At 38.4% G+C, this 18554-nt stretch overlaps 1 long non-coding RNA gene across 2 annotated transcripts in view; it reads left to right on the plus strand.

The window, feature by feature from the left end:
* LOC138355329 (uncharacterized) overlaps positions 1 to 13661 on the plus strand; it is a 419561-nt gene extending 405900 nt beyond the window's left edge. For both annotated transcript variants that reach the window (XR_011223921.1, XR_011223922.1), the window contains exon 5: positions 12860 to 13661. This is a non-coding gene — a long non-coding RNA (uncharacterized lncRNA). The remainder of the gene's footprint in view (positions 1 to 12859) is intronic.
* Positions 13662 to 18554: the final 4893 nt, after the last annotated feature.

The raw sequence follows: 18554 nt of genomic DNA on the forward strand, positions 1-18554 counted from the left end.
ACGCTGCTGGTGATACCCCGTTGATATGCACCACCGGCGTTAGGAATGGCTATATATATCTGTCTTTATGTTATTTTTTTTCTTAATCGGGATCACTCTTACATTTAGAATGAGCTGCGCTGTATTGTCTCATCCTTCCTCGCTCCATTATAATCACTATACATTTGTACTGATTGAAATACAAAAAGAAACTCCAGACGATGTGTCACAATAACGTGGCTGAAGAATTGTCACCCAACCCCACACATCTGAAAATGAAGAACCGATGACGTTTCGGTCCGTCCTTGTGGTCCACTTTCGGTCCTCGACTTGATAGTGGTCCAGGACGTACCGAAACGTCGTCTGTTCTTCAGTTTTAGATGTGTGGCCGGGCGTCAACTCTAACATGAAATTTATTGGACCATTTCCTGAGTTTCTTAAAGTCGCCATAAACTTTTATTATTATTATTATTATTATTATTATTATTATTATTATTATTATTATTATTATTATTATTATTATTATGATTATTATTATTATTATTTTACTAGTTTTACCTCAACTGGAAACATTGATATGTAGGAGTCCAGTTTATTAAATGTTGTTTAAATACATAGGATGGTTTCCAGTTTTCATCCTTGTGGTATCCTAATTGTCCTAATTGTCACTGCTCTCAACAGTGTATGTATTTAGTATTTGTATTTACTTTTTGTGCCTGCAGGGAGATCGAGCTGTTAGCTCTTGGGCCCCGCCTTTCTAATAACTGGTTGTCTAATGTACTGACTCTCGACCTGTTTGTCATTATCATAGCTACTACATATGTTTCTCTCAGTCTCTATCTCACGTGCACACACACACACACACACACACACACACACACACACACACACAACTCATCCCCTGGGAGGCAGCCCGCAACAGCTGTTTAACTCCCAAGTACCTATTTTATTTTATTATAAAGCACATCTATAACAACCTAAACTTTAACAAAATCCAGAGTTTTGATGACAGTAAACAAGGAAGCAAAGTTACATTACCATCAGAGCTGCAATTAATACACGCTAACTTAAACACCAGCAAATTGGTTTAATGAATGGCAGATGAATTTTAGTGCTGATAAATCTAGGAATAATACATATTTGATATAATAATAATAATAATAATAATAATAATAATAATAATAATAATAATAATAATAATAATAATAATGAGTTGTCAAGGAAGATATCAAATCAGTTATCCCAGTCATCATTGAAATATAGGAGATGGGTAAGATATAATGGGTCTGTTACCCTATGGAACACCTCACCCACGGTTACATTAAGCTGCTTCAGCTATATTGTTTTCACTACTTCTCTGCCTTTGAAAATGTTGGCAAGGTCAACGAAACGCATCTCTTTGCGTCAGGCTAAGAGATGCGTTTTCTTTATATATATATATATTAGTATATTTTGGTAGCAGTCTTTCCTGTAGACATATATTATTAAATATGACCGAAAAATTATTAATCTTAATTATTATTAATCTATAAAATTATTAATCTTACTTTTTCGGTCATATTTAATAATATATATATATATATATATATATATATATATATATATATAAGGGGTAGCACCTCTGGTTGTGTTTGTAGGGACTCTTGGCCTCGAAGAAAAGGATATATTGCACCGGGGGAAGTCTTGTGGGGCACCCGGGTACATCACATATTGTCTTTTATCACCCCTATTTATTATATACTTTGTGACCCTATTTTATTTAAAACTTCATTACACAAAAGGGTTACAACATTGGTCACATGGAAGGTACAGTGCTAGTTGTCACAGGCTGTCCAGTTCTTCCAGCTCCTCAGATGGCAGGCAGGAACCATGGATTCGGTGAGCGTTTCCTCTCTGTGCCGCCACGCTGGGGCGCTGGAAAGAGGAAGTGGGCGACTCTTGGGTCTCTTGTTGATTTGTTCCTAAGATCTTTTCTGAGAGATCAATTAAAAACTGGCCCAGTGTGAACAAACCATTGCTAATTTCCATGTTACATGTCTTAGTAATTTATATTAAAGCCGTTTCAATAATATTAATTTGTTAAATGCTCTTACAGCTTATGATCTAAGAAGAATCCATTCACAATCAGTTTGGTGAGTTTTTTATATATAAATGAATACATAATGCATAAGATATTTGACCTTATTGAATAATTTTTTCGTTTATTGTATTTATCACTCTTGACATTGTAGTTTATAAATTAAACAGTTATCATTACTCCTACTTGTGTCAGTTCCTGTGTGCTTGAAGGCTAATTAAGGAATAATTACTTTAGAGTAATTATACTGCTCTGCATCTGTTTGTAAATAAGAACTTTTTATGTTCTTATATTTCAATTTCCTTCGTGGACGTAAGTTTTCATGTGTGTATATATATATATATATATATATGTATATATATATATATATATATATATATATATATATATATATATATATATATATATTTATATATATATATATATATATTTACCCAACTTTACTTGAGGGGTCACTAACACCAGTGGCCTCGACGAGGACAGGACGCCGGCGGGTTGTCAAAAGTCCCTTCATTTGTTCTGATAACTTTTTCAAGCTGGATTTTAAAGTTCAACAGCATTTTGGCAATTTATGACTTTGGCGGGTAGGCGGTTCCATGGGCTTATAACCCTGTGGGTAAAAAAAAGTATCTCCTGTTTTCAGTCCTACACTGTGGCTTGTTGAGCTTGAAACAGTTATTCATTGTTTGTGTTGCATCTGACCTTTTGAAGAAGTTTTCTGGATGAATAGTCTCCAAATTTTTCAGCATTTTAAAAGTTTCAATGAGATCCAGCCTGATGACAAGACCACACACTAGAATGTGAAGGGACGACGACGTTTCGGTCCGTCCTGGACCATTCTCAAGTCGACCATTCTCACAATCGACTTGAGAATGGTCCAGGACGGACCGAAACGTCGTCGTCCCTTCACATTCTAGTGTGTGGTCTGGTCATCATACTTTAGCCACGTTATTGTGACTCATCGCCTGCAGATCCAGCCTGTCATGCCTGGTTTGTGGTGTTGTTAACTCTGTGGTCACTCACCGTCTTGGTATGAGAGCTAACTTAGTTCTGGAATTATTTGTATTGCCTGATGTTGAACTTTCTCCGAAGAAGTTATGTATTTCTGAAGATGTCTCAATGCTCGGGTACAATAAACCAAGTGATTTACACAATTGAATAATAACTCTTTTCGTTAAAGTAAAAAATAAGTACGCTTGATTATTTCTATATTTCTATCAGCCCATCCTCCTGTTTAAATTATTCTTATAGTAAAGATGTGGCGTATCGCGCATATTGGCACGGAATGGATAATTTGAAAGTAGAATTTGGTACTATTGAATTTAGACAAACCGGAAAAGGTTTTGAATTTATGTTTTTGTTTTAACCTAACCTAACCTAACCTGAGCTATCGTAACCATCCCTGGCTAAATACACTCAATCTAATGCCTAATATAGTACATATATGTGCTATACTAAGTCTTTGAATATTGAAGTTTGATTTAAGATTGATTTTTTTCAGACCCTATAAAGTGAATAGTACCAAATTCTACTATGTAAGTGTCCATCACGTCGATATATGTATGATATCCATATAGGTACAAAAGTACTATCTAAACAGGAGGATTGATTTATATATATATATATATATATATATATATATATATATATATATATATATATATATATATATATATATATATATTAGGGGTACCACCTCTGGTGCAATTGTAGGGACCCACAGCTTCGAAGAAGAAAATAAAGAGCATTCAGAGAAGACCCTGTGGGTTATCACTGAACACTTTGATATTTTCCTCTCCAACTCTACGAGAGGAATAAGGAACAGTAAAAGAGTGCAGGACATTAAATTACAGATAATACCAACACTAAAGAAAAGTCAATCAGATGCCTTAAAAAGTGACCTGTTAACATATATAATAAGTTTTACAATGTGAGGCAGGCGCAGCAGCCCCCGCGACACACACACCAGCGGAGGACTCCGCCACCTGCGGCTGCTTCGTCAGGGGCATAATGTAACAAATTCTTTTGAATTATAGAAATATTGTTGTATGTTTTATGGTGTTGGAGGTGGGTAGGCCTAGGAGGAAAGGAGAGGAGTGTGGAATATAATAGGTTTGGGAAGGGGTGTTTCGGTGAGGAGCATAGGGAGATGAGGAATGAAACTAAGAGGGAGAGGATAGAGGGTGTGGAACTAAGGGCAAAGGAAAGAAGAGTCAAGGTTGGGTTAAAAGTGAGGAGACGTGAAGGGAAGGGGGAAGGGTATGGGGTGAAAGGAAGATTACAGACGGGAAGGGGACGTGGAAGGAGAGCTTGAATGTGGAGAACATCAGGAAGGAGAAGGGTGAGGGGAGGAGAAGGGTGAGGGTAGGAGAAGGGTGAGGGTAGGAGAAGGGTGAGGGTAGGAGAAGGGTGACAAGAACAACTTCTCTCAAAAACGCAAGGGGGGAATTTGTATATTTAATTTATACCAATAACAAATAAAAATGGCATTTAAAAATAAATATTTTTTATAGTTTGTGGCAATAAATAAATAAATAAATATATATATATATATATATATATATATATATATATATATATATATATATATATATATATATATATATATATATATATATATATATATATATATATATATATAAAGTTATATATATATATACACACACACACACACACAAACGCGCATTTTATAATAAAGTTACCTCTTACCTCATGTAATAGTTCCTGTTTTACTCCTAACTCCATATTCATACATCAAATGAAAATATACAGAGAGTTTTTCTTGCCGGCGTTACAATGAAACCCGATTTTGTTTGCTGCTAATTAGGTACATATTTGTGCAACAACTGATTCGCTTAATCCTGGTGGTCGGCAGGGTACATGAACCTGCATTTTTTCCCCCCATTCACGTTTTAAATCTGAGTTTTATTCTGGCATTAAAACTTCCTAACTGAGGTACAAGCGTTTTCAAGGGCAAATATTTCTCTTAAATTTCATGTATTTTAACACTCATATATATATATATATATATATATATATATATATATATATATATATATATATATATATATATATATATACATACATACATACATACATACATACATACATACATACATAGCATGTTTTTATTTATAAGAAAGCAAACCCGATCTGGAAACAAGTAAAGAATTAACAAATAGTACTATTTTTTCTTTTTTTCAGAGGAGTGCGGATGAATGAGAAAAATAGAATTTAAATTATTTGGATTTCAGGTATTATTTTCCGCCGCCTCGCGGGGCACCGGTGAAATTTCGGAGACTTGCTTGGCAATGGGAGCATCTCCTGTAGGGCCACGGCTCTACAATAGGGCATGGAAGCCGTGCATTGAAGATGTCTATATTGAAACACACGCATAATAGAAGAACACTCCAAGATGCCAAGCACACAAGGCACACACTTGAGATATCTCTTCTCCAACACAAGCACACAAGGTACGCACTTGAGATACCTCTTATCCAACACAAGCACACAAGGCACGCACTTGAGATACCTCTTATCCAACACAAGCACACAAGGCACGCTCTTGAGATATCTCTTATCCAACACAAGCACACAAATACAAGGCACACTCCCAAGAGTCTGGTTACAACACACGCAAAACGCTAAAGAAAGGGGGGTAGGGTTCGGATGCATGACAGCCACGGGCATAAAAGAGAGCGACCTTTGCACTCAACACTCACAATAGATGCACTCAAGCATGCCTCTCATGACAGCATGGCGGTCATGCGACTGCGCACTTCACCAACTCACTGGTGAGGGGTTCAGTCACAAAAATACACACTTGAGTTGATTTGTATATCTGAGTTGAGTAGTCAGATGTTCATTTCACAGTTAAATGTTGATCATGTGAATACCTACCTCCCTAGTACTCTTTTTATTGCTGGGTGAGCAGAGGCATTAGGTGAAAAGTAACGTGCAAAACTATTTGAGTCTCTTCGAGGTATCGAACTCGGTCTTCCCCGATTGTGAGGCGAGTGAGAGACCTCAACCAATCGCAGAAACGATGGACAATTGAACCATCGATATTCAAGGGGCAAAAATACAATTTAAAAATAGATTTTGCCAAAAAAAATTGAAAAAGAACAAAATAGTAGCATAAGTTTGAAGACTATCCAAAAGCAGAGATGAGGTTTTAACTAATTTAAACTTTTATGTTGTTGTTGTTGTTGTTGTGGTTGTTACCGCGACACATGGGGACTTTTTTGACAAAAGTAATGCATTAAGTAATTTTTCCTTCAATTAGTTTAAGCGCTATTTAAAGTTCCAGGAATGTTCGTTGTGGCTGTACTGACTTCCTGAGACTAGTTACACACACACACACACACACACACACACACACACACACACACACACACACACACACACACACACACACACACACACACACACACACACACACAAAAAAAAAAAAGCAAAAATTATGCTTTTCCTGAAATAACTTTTTATAACTGAAAAAAGTTGTTAAAAAATTATGAGATGATTAAGACAGAGAAAGATAGTAGGAGGCTACAAGAGGACCTAGACAGACTGCATGAATGGTCCAACAAATGGCTACTAAAGTTCAACTCGAGTAAATGTAAGGTAATGAAGCTAGGCGGTGGAAACAGGAGGCCAGACATAGGATACAGAATAGGAGATGAAGTACTTCATGAAACGGACAGAGAGAAAGATCTAGGAGATGTTATCACACCAAACCTGTCTCCTGAAGCCCACATAAAAAGAATAACATCAGCGGCGTATGCGAGACTGGCTAACATCAGAACTGCCTTCAGGAACCTGTGTAAGGAATCATTCAGAAACTTGTATTCCGCATATGTAAGACCAATCCTGGAGTATGCGGCCCCAGCATGGAGCCCATACCTTGTCAAGCACAAGACGAAGCTGGAAAAAGTTCAGAGGTATGCAACTAGGCTAATCCCAGAACTAAGAGGCATGAATTTAGAGGAAAGGCTACGAGAAATGCACCTCACGACACTGAAGGACAGAAGAGTAAGGGGAGACATGATCACTACCTACAAAATTCTCAGACAAATTGACAGGGTTGAAAGGATAAACATTTTAACATGGGTGGTACGCGAACAAGGGGACATAGGTGGAAACTGAGTACCCAAATGAGCCTCAGAGACGTTCCTGCAGATGTGTGTGTTTTTGTGAGAGAGAGAATTATGTAGTAGCTATGATAGTAAAATATGTAGGGAATTAGAATATTACTCAGTCGATGGTTAGAGAAGCGGGGTCCAACAGCTAATAGCTCAATCCTTCAGGCACAAATAGTATATATATATATATTATATATATATATATATATGTGTGTGTGTGTGTGTGTATACGCGTGCGCGCGCGCGTGTATGTGCATGGGTGTGCATGGTGTGTGTGTGTGTGTGTGTGGTGTGTGAGAGAGGGGTGGTGGTGTGAGATCTTCACAAGGGTGTGTGGTCGCTGAGGTGTAAGGTGGCCCAGGACACACTCCCCTCACAATATTACTCACGTTTTTTGCACTCATGTGATATGAATACACTGTGTGTATCCGCATGTAATGGTCTCCACCCATTGGCCACTATATATATATATATATATATATATATATATATATATATATATATATATATATATATATATATTCATACGCTAAAATATTTATACATATCATTACATATACACTACAAAAGCTGACAGAAAGCACATATATTTATGGAACATTTGCACCTGGATAAAAGTCGCTGACTATGCCGTAAGAAAAAGAAATTTGTAATCGAAGAAGGAATTAAAAAAAAGCTTGCAATATGCAAGCAATAATAATGACCAAGCAATAAGGGACCGCCCGGCCCTCAGCCTCAACTCATGAAAGTGTGCAATATGAATACTTGATGCCAAAAATCAAGAAGCTGAAGGGACCCCATTTTGAAATCTGAAATGACTCTTCCGAAATTTCAAATGGAATTTCATAATTTATTTTATCTCGCTCGAGACTTTGGCCTGCTGTTTTGGGCCTATTTTGGGCTTGCAGACTTTGGGCTGGCAGGTGTGTGGGCGGGCGTGGGCGTGTCTGTCACAATAAATCGTTGCAGTGTTAATATCGAGAATGGCATTGGATCGGCTGGAAGGTTGTTCAGATGGCGGCAATGGGTTTCTGTAAACCGGAGAGGTTTACCCGTAGACTATGGAATTATTAACACCAATTGTCGGATATGGTCTCTGTATGACTAACCATTCTGTGTGATGGGGATTTTATAACATCCCGTAGTTAGCTTTTTTTAACACACTGTACTCCACTTCTTATAGTCTAGGGTAGCTGCACTAATGCAGATGTACCTAATGTATCAATAAAAAAAAAGTCGGATATGGTGTAGAGATTTTTAAGGATTTTAATGTTTTATAAGTCAATACGCTGATTGGTTGGCGATACACTCTCTGCTTCCATGCACTCAGCGATACACTCTCTGCTTCCATACACTCAGCGATATCCTCTCTGCTTCCTTACACTCAGCGATACACTCTCAGCGATACACTCTTTGCTTCCATACATTCAGCAATACACTCTCAGCTTCCATACACTCTCTGCTTCCATACACTCAGCGATACACTCTCAGCTTCCATGCACTCAGCAATACACCCTCAGCTTCCATACACTCAGCGATACACTCTCAGCTTCCATGCACTCAGCAATACACCTCCTAGATGAACACCTTGACATTTAAGACAGCATAAAGTGTAAGACACAAGAAACAATAGATAATAAGAAAGTGACAGACACGGAAGCAGAGAGAGAGAGAGAGAGAGAGAGAGAGAGAGAGAGAGAGAGAGAGAGAGAGAGAGAGATAAAGTGGGAATGTGTGTGTGTATAAGAGAGAAGAGAGAGAGAGTAGGCGGTGTGGCAGCAGCACAGGCGACCATCTTGTCTAAGGCCTGGTCTGACGGCCGTGAACACCCAGACTCCCAGCCACACTACTCCTCCCAGCACCCTAGCTACACTACTCCCTCCCCCCTCCCGTTACCCGCCCATATCACACCAGACACCAACACCCACGCCTACCAACACATGTATGTGTGTTCTTCTCTTATATCACTGTAGAGAGAGAGAGAGGAGTAAGTTGCTACAGTGGAGAAATCAATGAATGAAGAGAGAGAGAGAGAGAAAGAGAGAGAAAGGGAATCATACAGACCTATATTATTTCTAACATCTCTCTCTCTGTCTCTCTCTCTCTCTCTCTCTCTCTCTCTCTCTCTCTCTCTCTCTCTCTCTCTCTCTCTCTCTCTCTCTCTCTCTCTCTCTCTCTCTCTCTCTCTCTCTCTCTCACTCTCTCTCTTCTGCTTTAATTTGTTTCTATAATTCAATTTTTTGTCACTGAACTGTTCACCCTCTCTACAATTATATGTAGAGAGGGTGAACACATATACATAGAAGACATATACACAGAACACATATACATAGAACATATACATGTGTTCACAAGCGCGCTTGTGTGTGTAACAAAAACATGTTGTATGTATATCTACTATTTGTACCTGCAGAATCGCGTTATTAGCTCCTGGACCCCGCCTTTCTAACACACACACACACACACACATCTTGTGTATGTGTGTGTGTGTGTACTCACCTAGTTGTGCTTGCAGGAGTTGAGCTCTGGCTCTTTGGTCCCGCCTCTCAACTGTCAACTAACTGGTGTACAGGTTCCTGAGCCTACTGGGCTCTATCATATCTACATTTGAAACTGTGTATGGAGTCAGCCTCCACCACATCACTGCCTAATGCATTCCACTGTTAACTACTCTGATAGTATGTGTGTGTGTGTGTGTAACCTGTCTAATGAAGCCTATTGTGCAACTATAGACATTCTCGCAGCTTTTAATATCGCTTAAATTAATTGACGGAAAATATTATTCAATGCATTACTTTTAGACCCAAAAAAGTCCCCCATATCGCGGTAACAACCACGACAACAACAACAACAACAACCACAACATAAAAGTTTAAATGAATTAAAACATCATCTCAACTTTTGCATATTCTTTAGACTTAATCGATTTTTTGTTTTTAGTTAAGGCTTTTTTTTCTCAAACAGTTTCTTTAAAATAAATTTATACCTTGATAGTTAATTTTTTCAGCACAATTTCACTAGATGGTTAGTTAAATTCTTTATTGGTCTGACACTCATATATATATATATATATATATATATATATATATATATATATATATATATATATATATATATATATATATATATATATATATATATATATATATATATGGCAGTGTCAGGCCACGGAGGAAGAATTGAAACAGGAATTTCCTTACGTACTTTCGTATTTAATAATACATCGTCAGAAGGGTGAAGAAAGATGTATTATTAAATACATCGTGTGTGTGTGTGTGTGTGTGTGTGTGTGTGTGTGTGTGTGTGTGTGTGTGTGTGTGTGTGCGTGCGTGTGCGCGCGCGCGCGCGTGTGTGTGTGTGTGTGTGTGTTTTAACTCGACACCGAGTACTTGTCTGAGTGGAAATGGCCGGCACCAGCTCGTCTTTTTTCACAGTCAAAAAAGAAAAGAATATTGCCTAAGTTATCACGGAGTCGGACAAGCGACGCACTGCCCCCGTCCCTCTTACTTGTGTGTGGCAACGAGCCAGAGAGTTTCTCGTCTCATTTATTAATTCTCTTCTCACATTCATCTGAATTTTATCCAATTGTCTTCCTCACTACTTCTTTTACCATTAGAGAATGTTTGACAAATAAAAACGCTTTCATTTTATTTATTGTTTCTTGTTGGAATTTTTAAAGGAAATGTTTATTTTCACAGGGAAGAATTAGGTGTGTGTGTGTGTGTGTGTGTGTGTGTGTGTGTGTGTGTGTGTGTGTGTGTGTGTGTGTGTGTGTTTCAGACACATTTTTGTCTGTAGACAGTATTAATTAAAATCTTTTTCCTTCGTCGTTTTCCATATTTTTCCGCTCACTTGATCATCGGAGAGATGTACAATATTTTGTATATATATATTTTTAGTTTCATCCTTTACGATCATTCGTCTTCATTTGAGCAGAAAATAACAGGCATGCCTGTGTAACAAGGCCATTCTACACGCTGACGCTGTCTTGCAATACTTTTAGCATTGTTTAAAATATATTTACTTACACACACACACACACACACACACACACACACATATATATATATATATTATATATATCTATATATCACACACACATTCCTTGTATATATATATTATATATATATATATATTATATATATATGTATATTATATATATATATATATATTATATATATATATATATGCAACAATTATCACAAAAATATAGGGTATGTACAAATTGGATCCCCATATAAGCCTCAATATAGCACGTTAATACAATATAGCATCCATTTAACCTGTATGGCACGTTTATATATCTTCCAGTTATGGATATTAATAAGGGCCTCGTATGAGTCAGTAGGCCTTCTGCAGTTACCCTCTTTCTTATGTTTCCTTTCCTTCGCCTTTTCTTGTTGGTCAGGTGATCTGCCCTGGCGGGTATAAAGGTCTGATCAACAATGTTTCCATCTTCATTCTACTTTGCACTGATGAAGGCGAAATAAGCCGAAAACGCGTTAAGCTTTCTCTATTTTACACATGTGGTGTTTTCATATATATATATATATATATATATATATATATATATTAGATTAGGCTAGGTAAGGACAGATTTATCATTTCATAAGAAAAAAATGAGAAAAATATATAAATTTAGGAAAACTTGGCTTATTTGGTAAATCGGGCCTTGCATAGTAGGCCGAGTATTGCGTTCTGGCTACTAGGTACAACATACACACACACACATATATATATATATATATATATATATATATATATATATATATATATATATATATATATATATATATATATATATATAGGGAAAGTACTTAGGGAAATTCCTGTTTCAATTCTTCCTCCATGGTCTGACACTGTCACATTATTCATCGCGTGTTAATTTTCGTGATTTACACACACACAAACACACACACACACACAATATATATATATATTCTGTTACCGTATTTGAAGTAATATTCTTAAGCACTGGTGTGTTTAGTATTGTCTTTTATTGTTTATCAAACTTTCTTTTTATTAAATATCTAGAATTTACGACCACTAGTAAAAACATTACAACCACAAAACAAACATTTACAATTTCATCACCAGTATAATTTTCAGCTGTTGTAATTTATTTTGTTATGCATTTGTCCCCTCGTAATAAATTCTACATCACTTTGATACGGCCGAAGTCGTCCTATTTCTCCTTGTTCTTTAGTTGTATTGATCCGTTGTAAACAGATCAACTCACCCTCGTGACGAAACCAGTCGAGCAAATCAGCAAACCATTGGTAAACACCAGCAACCTACGTCAATAGGTTTGCAAAAATATGGGGAGCTCTTATCCTCTTCACACAATATTTTTTCCTAAGCTGTCTTTCACCCATTAAATGTAGATTGATCATGCACCTGATGCAGCTCAGTCTTTTTTTTTACCTGTGAGCCTGACAAAGATGAGTTAACCATTGAGCATCACCTACCTTATGAGTGGGTTTCACATGTCATATTTATTGAGGCATTTTCGCTGCCTAATATTTAAGGAAAACCTGTCATTTTCGATATTAGTTTTCATATGTATATATTTATGGAGACATGCTCGTTGCTTGGTTATAATTGTAAGGAAAGTGTAACAGGAAAATTCATGTAGTGATGCTCTTATTTTCTTCTTCCACAGACGGTATGGGTGAACCAGATCAACCTCCCTGCGAGTTTTATCACTTCAAGTATACCTCCACGAGTGCGCATGGCAGCGGTATCCAAGGGAACCCATACAGCGAAAAGTAACTTTAATATTTGCAATTTTTAATAACTTCTAACGAGGATATACGGGCGGGCCTTTCTCGAATGATAGGAGGGTGAATATAATGAAAAGTACATGAAACCGTATCCCGGTACCCATATCCCAGGGTATCAAAAACCGTGTGCCAGTACCCATATCCCAGGGTATCAAAAACCGTGCCCCAGTACCCATATCCCAGGATATCATAAACCGTGTCCCGGTACCCATATCCCAAGAAACCAGAAATTGGTATAAATCTTTCTCCTTCATGGGTTAATGTCTCAGGGAGAGATCTTGGTCTCTACCGTGGGTAATATCTCAGGATAAAGGTCGTACTGTGTACCATGGGTAGTGACTGAGGGATGAACTATCCTTCCCCCTCCCTCCCTCCCTCCCTCCCATCCCTGTCATGGGTAATGTCCATTGCCTGGGTGTTTATTGATGGGGTGTTGAGCGCCCTTCACCTGGTCGCAATGGTCAGTACTAAGAGCAATATTGAGTCTACCAGGATACTGGTAGACTACATTGGATGTACTGTCGAGTTTACAGCTGGATATAGAGGGTTTACAGTGTCATCTTTTACGTGGGCATTGGTAGACTTGGGCTGTATTTTACATCTGGTATTATTAGAGTACTCTGTAAGCTTCTTAAGCAGCTTACAGGAAGACAGGCTTAAATGAGAGGCGTGAAAATATAATGCTGGTAGATTACCTGGGAGTAAGTTACATCTATATACTATACACTGTTAGGGGGGATTTGGTTCCCCTAACTACTAATGGACTATATTGGAATATGTTATATTTAACTGCTCGTAGACCTGTATGAAAGCCGTTCCATCCAGTCTAAGTTTATAGTTGTGGATAGGTTCCACTTGTCTAATCTTTCAGGTATTTTTCTGAAGATCATTTCACCTTGTGACCGTTGTTGGTTAAGAGTATGGTGTAAGTATCTTAATGCTGTGGGATAGCTACCTCACACCCACACAGCACTGTTCTCTCCACAGAGTCTGCTTTTGGGGGGCGGAGGGCGGGCGGGCGTTCGGGCGGGAAACAGCGGTATCAAGGCGTTAGTCGGGTGGATTGCAGAGCGGGCGGGAATGTGCGGGTGTCAAAATCGGCGTCGGAGGAAACACGGCGGCCATATGGAAGGGCCGCCGACAATATCCCGACACCTCGATACCTAACATCACCACCGTCGACCCTCCCAAACCCTCGTCAAATTCGTAATCAAACTACTTCAAGTGTATTTGTGTAGACCAGTGGCTGCTTGCTCAGTTGTCTTAGCCATTTATTTGCTTCTCGAGTGCCCAGAAGGCGTACACCTTGAGGGTCTCAGTCAATGGACAAAAACCACTTGTCACTTGCCCGCAGGTGACATGCTCTGACGTATTACATCATGCGTAATACGTCAGAGCATGTCATCTGACGTATTCAGAAAAATGAATGAAATGAAAAATGAAAATTCTTTGTAGCGCTTCTGGTCTCATATTTGGAGTTGTTGGTCGTCTTAGTGAAGGCTCTTCTGTACCTCTCGTCATCGCGTATTTGTATGATATTGTTTCCACACTGTGTTGTTCATCCTTCATAGCATTCCGATGGACTGTCTAGTCTTGTCTTATAGCTTTCTTTTGGCGCCTATAATTGGGTAAAAATGATAGAAACAACAGTGAAAGGAATGAAGAAAAAGAGACAATTTATTGAATTGGTACAAGGCGCTCAATGACTTTCGTGGATGAAAATTTGTTGATGGTGTTGAATAACTTTTCTGGAGGAAAATCCATACCCAGGCGCTGAATATCTTTTGTGGCACATAACATGATGAGTTCATAACTTATGAGTTCATCTCAAATATGAAAGTTAAAGTAGGTGAGATTGTTGAATATGATCTTTGTGACAATAAATAAATGCAAAATATAATATTTAGGGTAGTTTAGAGAGTGAGATTTTCACAATATACAAATCATTGTCACGGGGGATTTGAATGGAAGAGTGAGAATGGTCCATAAGAACGATGTTGTTGTGTTTAAAGGATGTAACAGAAATAAACAATTATATTTAAAATATTTTATACATAATAGTATTCATAAATACACATGATGTAGTGCAAGTGATGATTAGACTGAAAAAAACGTCAAATTTATTAGATATTTGTGGACAAATTATACTATAACTTTTATAATACAATAGAAATAGAATGAATATATGGAAATTTTATCTGAGTGCGAGATAGAATGAAATACACACTTGAGATGTATACTCAGCTTCTTAGTATACATTAAGAGTTTACCTTACCTGTGGACAATAAATATTTTCACAGCTATGGCCATAGTCCATGACTAAATTAAATTGTGGTGGCCTTAATAACCTCCCAGAGGTAATTAGGATTTGGTTCTATAGGTATGGAACCATATCCCATTAGGTCTAGAACTTATATTCTATGTTAGCCCATACAATCAAGAACCATGTCCCAGAAGACTGGAACCATGTCCCAGAAGACTGGAACCATGTCCCAGAAGACTGGAACCATGTCCCAGAAGACTGGAACCATGTCCCAGAAGACTGGAACCATGTCCCAGAAGACTGGAACCATGTCCCAGAAGACTGGAACCATGTCCCAGAAGACTGGAACCATGTCCCAGAAGACTGGAACCATGTCCCATAAGACTGGAACCATGTCACAGAAGACTGGAACCATGTCTTATAAGTTTGAAATCAAGTCCCAATAAGTCTGGGACGCCATCACTCGTCTGAATTTGTGAATATGAATTAAGATACTGGTTGACTCGTTGAACACATTCATTCATTCACCACTGAACACATTCATTCATTCACCACTGAACACATTCATTCATTCACCACTGAACACATTCATTCATTCACCACTGAACACATTCATTCATTCACCACTGAACACATTCATTCATTCACCACTGAACACATTCATTCATTCACCACTGAACACATTCATTCATTCACCACTGAACACATTCATTCATTTACCACTGAACACATTCAGTGAATATATTAAAATAATGAAATAACAAATTCAAGATATTTGCATCAATTCGTTCCATTGTTCCAAGTGTTCAGAACATGTCTCAAGATTTATGAAGCACTCTGAAGAGCCGAGGGTAATTTAGCGAGTGGGAGAAACAGTCACAACGTACAAAATACAAGGTATTAACCCAACCAGAAACGTACAAACCCACGCAACCCACTTAACCTAACCAACTGTTGCATATAAACATGGTTATTTGTGATCCGTTACTTTTCACAGTACCTTGAAATTTGTACGTTGGGGGACCATAGCGTACAAAATGAGACGTAGTAGTTGAGAGGACGGGGTTGTGGGTGAGAGAAGGAATCTCGCCTGAAATAGGGCTAAAAGAAATAGGCCTCGTGTGAAATAGGACTAAAAGAAATAGGCCTCTCGAGTGAAATAGGGCTAAAAGAAATAGGCCTCTCGTGTGAAATAGGGCCAGAGAAAAATGATGTTGATCATCAGTTTAAATACCTGGGATCTGTAATTAATAATAATAATAATAATAATAATAATAATAATTTAAAAACAAAAGAAGGAGGTAATTATGAGAGAGCGTTAAGCCAGTATGATTATATGGCTTTTGGAAGCAAGTTGTGGACAAGGAGCTGGGGTATGAGAATAAGGAGCTGAGGGTATGAGGACAAGGAGCTGGGGGTATGAGGACAAGGAGCTGGGGGTATGAGGACAAGGAGCTGGGGGTATGAGGACAAGGAGCTGGGGGTATGAGGACAAGGAGCTGGGGGTATGAGGACAAGGAGCTGGGGTAAGAGGACTAGGAGCTGGGGTATGAGGACAAGGAGCTGGGGTATGAGGACAAGGAACTGGGATATAAGAATAAGGAGCTGAGGGTATGAGGACAAGGAGCTGGGATATGAGAATAAAGAACTGGGGGTATAAGGACAAGGAGATGGGGTATGAGGATAAGGAGCTGGGGTATGAAGACAAGGAACTGGGATTTGAGGACAAGGAGCTGGGGGTATGAGAACAAGTAACTTGGATAAGAGGAAGAAGTCATAGAACGATCCCCAGCTATTCGACATTTGGGGATTGATTGAACGACAGTCTTGTAATAAGTGAGGCCAGTCAGCCAGCTAAGGATGGGTGCAATTACAACTCTGGTTCGATACAAGACGACAGAAGATGTTAGGGTGGAACCAGCCGCTCTCCGGTAGGTCTTAAGGTTACGTAAGATTGTCATACGATGGTGTTTCATAACGAAAAGGCAACAGTAAGGGAAAGGAATGTAATTGAATGGCGTTATTCAATTTCGGTGAATGTATTCGATTCAGTTCTTCTAGTAGATTATATAGAGCTACATATGCCATCTATGACGCATGTATAGTGTTGGAAGGATTGCTAGAGAATTGCTGGCAATGCTAAGGTAATATGTGTAGTTAAAAATATATTATATTGCATTGATAAGTAAGCCACATACCTTACGAGACGTTAGGTGTGTGGTAGATAAGGAGACGACGACGTTTCGGTCCACCCTGGACCACTATCTAGTCGATTGTCGACTGTCACCTTATCAAGTCGACCATTTTCACAAAGACGACTTTTCGGTTCGTCCTGGATCATTACCAAGTCGATTGGGAAAATGGTCGACTTGATAAGTTGACAGTCGACAATTCCCTAGAAACACAAACTGTAACTATGTCTATTTTCCGCTTGTTACAACTTGTAATAAAGTTGTTACATCTTGGCTTAACATGTTTATGACGTATTAGAACGTTGTTACAACTTGTTATATTGGTTGTTAAAACTGGTTAAGAAGGGTTAAAACTTGTTCGAACGTCATAGCAACGTCTTAGTTTTGGTGTGTGTTTGCCGGGAATCGACTAAATAGTGGTCCAGGATGGACCGAAACGTCGTCGTCGTCTCCTCATTTTCTGGTGTGTGGTTTAGTCTCATATCTTTAAGCCCATTATTGTGACTCATCGTTTGCATATGACTCATCGTTTGCATATTATATTGCAGTAAGGTGAGTTGATTTGGTCATGAAGAAGATGGTGATCTTCTTACTCTTGTATTGTGCTGTGAGCTGTATCTTCTCCTCGGTGTTGATCGGAGTCAATTTTTCTATCTGACTTGTAAAACAGTTTTCTTCGTCGTGTGTTCTATTGAAAAGGTGTTAGCGAAGAAACGTTTTAATAGATATGACAGGTTCTGTAACCTCTTTATCGGTGCAAATCTCAGTGCATCATCTTAATGACGACTTCCACATAAGTCTTACAGTATTAAGACCTTGCTCTTGTCAACAGAGTTCCTTGTCTATATTGGTTGCACTGACCTGTGTCCCATACACCTTTGATTGCTTCTGTGCTTTACAGTGGCAGGTACTGTGAATTTCACCAGGGAATACGCACAACCGGACGCAGCTCTTACGTATGCACCACACAAACTATACAAGGAGGTGTTTACTTACGAAACCTGACTGATACACGAGCGAGACTCATGCAATGTTACCTGGTTGATACCTGGTTGATGGGGTTCTGGGAGTTCTTCTACTCCCCAAGCCCGGCCTGAGGCCAGGCTTGACTTGTGGGAG

The sequence above is a fragment of the Procambarus clarkii genome, chromosome 67 (assembly GCF_040958095.1).
Source record: "Procambarus clarkii isolate CNS0578487 chromosome 67, FALCON_Pclarkii_2.0, whole genome shotgun sequence".
In the NCBI taxonomy this organism is placed as follows: domain Eukaryota; kingdom Metazoa; phylum Arthropoda; class Malacostraca; order Decapoda; family Cambaridae; genus Procambarus; species Procambarus clarkii.